The sequence below is a fragment of the Thalia democratica genome, chromosome 5 (assembly GCF_965202585.1).
Source record: "Thalia democratica chromosome 5, ktThaDemo2.hap1.1, whole genome shotgun sequence".
NCBI lineage: Eukaryota > Metazoa > Chordata > Thaliacea > Salpida > Salpidae > Thalia > Thalia democratica.
This window is the reverse complement of record NC_139169.1, coordinates 68,338,379-68,343,810: the sequence shown is the minus strand read 5'-3', so window position 1 is coordinate 68,343,810 and position 5,432 is coordinate 68,338,379.

Sequence of the window (5,432 nt, the reverse complement as noted above, 5' to 3'; positions counted from 1 at the left end):
TTTCATAAAAATAATGACTTTATAGAGAATATAATAAAACCAACAAACATATATTTTTTAACTATTTATGTATTTATTAAATCATTATACAAAATTAAAATTTTTGTAAGCCTTATAAAATATTTGTTGATATTAGAATAAAAACATCTATAAAAATAAAAAATGAATATTGAAAAAATACTAACTGGTAAAAATAAACACTGATACATTATGAAAACATTTAGTAAAAGTGTTTAGTCTAAAAAAAAATTTCGTGTATGTATGAAATCAAGATGTTAATAAAGTTACAGTACAAAAATAAACTTTCTTAAAAAGTTTATTTTTTTAGGTTTTACGATTTAAGCAGTTGCGTTTAAGACTTGAAACTAAACAAAACTATTCCAAAAACAAGATTTAATTTTAAAAGTCTGTATAATGCAGGGGTCGACAAACTGCGGCCCGCGAGCACGTTTTTTTGATGAAAAAGGAAATTTTTAGGTTTGCGAACATGAAATTTGGCCCGAAGAGCAAATAAATATTTTAAATTAAATTTTTTTCGGTAGTTTGGTTTAATTTGGTCAATTTCGTTTTATTTCTCTGTATGAATTTTAAAATAATTTAAATACTTTACTGTTTTAGCTTAAAAATGTGAAACATACAGATAAGCATCCTAATGGGTTTTATATCTCAGTTTCATGACAACTTTCTTCTTACAACAGCAAAAAAATATCTGAAAAAATAACGTAAAGAGTGATTGTATTTAGTAATTTATTTATATAGTACCTATTTAGTAAATAAACCTTATGCAAATGTTTTCTATTTTGTACAAAAGTAATGAATAGTATTTTATTAAAATTTCATTTGTTTACAGTTTTGGTATTCTTTTAAAATGTCTTTTTATACCTAAATTTCTTTTACATGTTTTATTAATAAATGTTTTATTTGAGTGTCCACAAAAACATTTAAAATAATAATTAATAATAAAAAGGTTTATTTGATATTGGTTTTGACAAATTTTGATTTTTAAGAAGTATTCTTTGCACTTTAAATTAATTCCTCTGCACACCAATGTACAAAGATGCTCGTATTTTAAACAACTTTTTATCACTTGATACTTAAGTTAAATTAAGTTTAGTTTGTGCATAATTTTTCAACATTATTGTTTTTATGTAATATATAAGTGCTTAGAGATAAATTAAAAACAATATATATGACATTAATTAAATTAGTTTTTGTGAGGTATACATTTTCATTAAAAAAAAAGTTTGGCAAATTAAGTTAATTTTTATGCGTTGCATACTAATGCACGCAATTGCTATTTTTTAGAGTTACCTATTTAATTAAAACTAGATTTAGGGATGTAAAATTAACAAGTTAGTAAATTGTTAATCCTTTTTTTTTTTAAGAGAGGCAAATTAAACTTATGATGAATGTTTTGTTGAATTCACTGTTTTGCTATGTTTAATGTATTGTCCACTAGGTAAGACAGCTAGTACGCTCGTATTTACTTATCGTGATAAGCACTTTGTAATTTGATGACTACAAGTGTTTCGGTTAAGACTGATTGATAGATCCTATTCAAATAGTATTAAAGTTAAAAACATTGTTTACTGTTACTAACCAACAACTGATTAGTGTACTTTTAATATTTGTTATTATTTGTTTTTTTACAAATCTCACATCACAACTGTCTGCAATATAACACAGTTTACAACGTATAAATCTAAGGTTATAATTTCTACAACCATTAAGTCACAGAAGTTTTAAAATTTAATTAATCAATCTTTGAAATAACTCTATAAAACATTCACATCACAGTAGTGAAGAGTTTACAACTATCACATCACACTAGTAAGAATATACAACTATCATATCACACTAGTTAGGAATTTACAAATATCACATCACATAAGTGAGGAGTTACAACTATCACATCACAGTAGTTAGGAGTTTACAACTGTCACATCACAGGAGTGAAAAGTTTACAACTGTCACATCATAGTAGTGAGAAGTTTACAACTGTCACAACACAGTAGTTGATAGCTACAACTACCATATCAGAGTAGAAAACTGTTGGAAAATGTTACTGAAAGTCTTTGCTTTCAACGGTACTTTAAAATTAGCCGAGTTCGACCCCATTTAGAGGTTATACATGTGAAAACGTAAGACAACTTAGAAAAGTGTTGAGTAGTTTTTAAAGTTACGTCAAAGATTGATCTCCTAAATTACTAAAAGTTGTTATGTAGCAGCATTAACTCAATAATGATGCACAAATTGTGATGTGTGAGTTGAAGATTTTGTAAGGATTGAGACAACTGTGATCAACAATTTCTATTAAAGTGTTAACGTCATTTTTGTTGTTGCTAGTTGCTAGTATATGTTTAAAAAAAAAAATTTTGCCTTACAGTTCATCATAAGGTCGTTATAAGAAATAATAGTACGCAAAGCAATTATTCTTTTGTTTCAGTAAACATTTTTTATAAGTTTTCTGTTGATTAAAACAGGTTAATGAATTAAAAGGTTTTGTAAGCTTTTTCTTTTTCACTAAAATTATTTTTATTTTTTTAATTTTGTTGTAGAACATACATATGTAAACATAAGACAACTCAAGAAAGTACGAGTCTTTTATAGAGTTGCTTCAAAGATTTATTTCTTGAATTTTAAAGCAACTATGAAGTGATAGTTGTAAATTCTTCAATACTGTGATGTGATAGTTGAACACTTCTCACTACTGTGATGTGACAGTTGTACACTTCACACTACTGTGATGTGACAGTTGTGACATCCTCACTACTGTGATGTGATAGTTGTACACTTCTCACTACTGTGATGTGATAGTTGTACACTTCACACTACTGTGATGTGACAGTTGTGACTTCCCCACTACTGTGATGTGATAGTTGTACACTTCTCACTACTGTGATGTGACAATGGTACACTTCACACTACTATGATGTGACAGTTGTGACTTCCTCACTACTGTGATGTGATAGTTGTACACTTCTCACTACTGTGATGTGACAGTTGTACACTTCACACTACTGTGATGTGACAGTTGTGACTTCCTCACTACTGTGATTTGACAGTTGTGACTTCCTCACTACTGTGATGTGATAGTTGTACACTTCTCACTACTGTGATGTGACAGTTGTACACTTCACACTACTGTGATGTGACAGTTGTGACTTCCTCACTACTGTGATGTGATAGTTGTACACTTCTCACTACTGTGATGTGATAGTTGTAGATCTCATCAATCTATTTGTTTATTAATATGGTTACAAGTTTTATTATCATTCTAATTTTTGTTATTATTAGAATATTATTGTTATTATTATTATATATTTTTTATTTTATTATTACTATGTTATTTTTGAACTGAGCATAATTTTTATTTAAATAAATAGTTTATACTTTATTTATAAATTTGTTTTTTTCTTATCGTTGTAAATTAAAAAAAAGAATTATTTTCAATGTTAATAGCATAAATGATACAAAATTTCAATTGTTTAATTTTAGGTCCCTGGTGCTTGTTTATCTCTAATTCTCAATCTGAATTTGAAATGTTTACAATTTTTATAAGTACATTTTTCAAAGCTTATGTTTACAAGCTAATGATGTAAACAGTGTTACGGATGAAGAACAGCTAGAAGAAGTTGATTTCTGTTCAAAATACTTCTGTTAAAAATTTAACAAAAAAAAAATAGCAATTCGCCTATAGAAAAAACTATCAACATGAACCAGAAGAGCGTTAAAATAAGGTATATGACCTAACACTTGCAAACTGTCTCTTCTGAAAACTGGAAGGATAGAAGTTTTATTCTGTTTTGGTAAGATTTAAAAACAATTGAACCTTCTTGACAGTTAATTTTTTTTTTAATTTAAAAATATTTTTGTGTATAATGCAGTGCTTTCTGTGCAATTTAAGATAATTGTAATGCACACTAAGGTGTTTATAAATATGCTGAATTTTGAGTTTTTAGATAGTTTTTAGGGTCAAATACCAATAAAAACTTGTGTAAAATTCAATATGATTTGAGAAAAAATTATTCTTGGCGGAATTCAATTTTCTAAAATCTTCCCAATGCAATTCGTATAGGACCCAAAAAATGCGACCTTAAAGTTCTTGGTTGGTTTTTTTTTTTTCAATGTGGTAGTTAAAACATAAAAAATTGTTCCCAATTTAAGACATTTTAAATAAAGTTTTATGGTGGCACTTCTTTATTTTTTGAAAAAAAGAAATTAGTTTTACTGTTTTTTAATTCTAAAACCTCCGTCTTGGTTTTAATCATTAGGCTGATTATTTTGCTTCGAATATTGGCAAAGAAAACTTTTGATGTATGTCTTTTTCAACTTACAATTTTTGTTTTAATTATATGTAAAACTTTTAGTCCTAAAGGTGCTAACAGTTAAAATAATACTTATATTAATTGTATACCTATAAGTTTAAAAACCGTACACTGGCTTTAAACGCAACTGTATTTTAGTCTTAAAACCTTTTTTTAATTAATTTAATAAACCCAGGCTGATTCAAGCTAGATATTAGTCACTAAGAATAAATTACAAACACCTTAAAAAAAGTAAGCCCTGATCCTTAAATATTTGAAAAGAAATTTAAAATTACTGTTCTACATTTAAACTTTATTTTACAGAACAACGCTGTACTTAACAATGCCTTGCTTTTTAATTAGGTGTACGAAATTAATTTTACTAAGGATAATAAAATAAAGTAACACAGTATTAATGGCCTGTTTTTAGGTTTACATTTTTTATAGTTATTAAAAGTAGCATAAAAAAATATTCCACATACGCAGTGGTTACCACACAGTAAAATTAAACTTTAACAAAATAAACCATTAAAGAAGTATGATAAAATATAAAAATAAGCTATTTATTTCTATGGATGTATTTAATACTTTTTCTAATATTTTTTTTTTTGTTTCTGTATTATCATGTAAAAATTATTTTTGTTTAGTCTAACTGTTTAATAGATTTAGTGTTTAATAATAGTTTTTAGTGTTTCTGTACACTTAGATATTGCAGACTTCTCTTAAATTTTGTCAAAATTAAGCAAGCTTATTCTAGTTTGAAGTTCTACTTTTAAGATTAAAGCTGTTTTACTACTTTTATTTAAATGAAATTAAAAAAATTAGTTTTCAACTAATTGGTTATTAGGAGTTGAAAATAGTACGTCCTTTTGTCTTTATTTAGTTAATAAAGCATTAATGTTTAGGCATAGGATTGCCGCGTAGTATTAAATGCATAAAGTTTTCAAAACAGTTTATAGATTATTAAGACTTAAGTATATTACTCAAAGTAAGTTTTAGTTCAATGAAAATATAATATTAAAAAAGCCTTCTCTGTATAGCTAAAATTCATTTAAAATAATAAAGGGAATAAAAGAAAATACTTGAATAAAACTTAAACAATATTATATTTTGCGTGACTAAAAC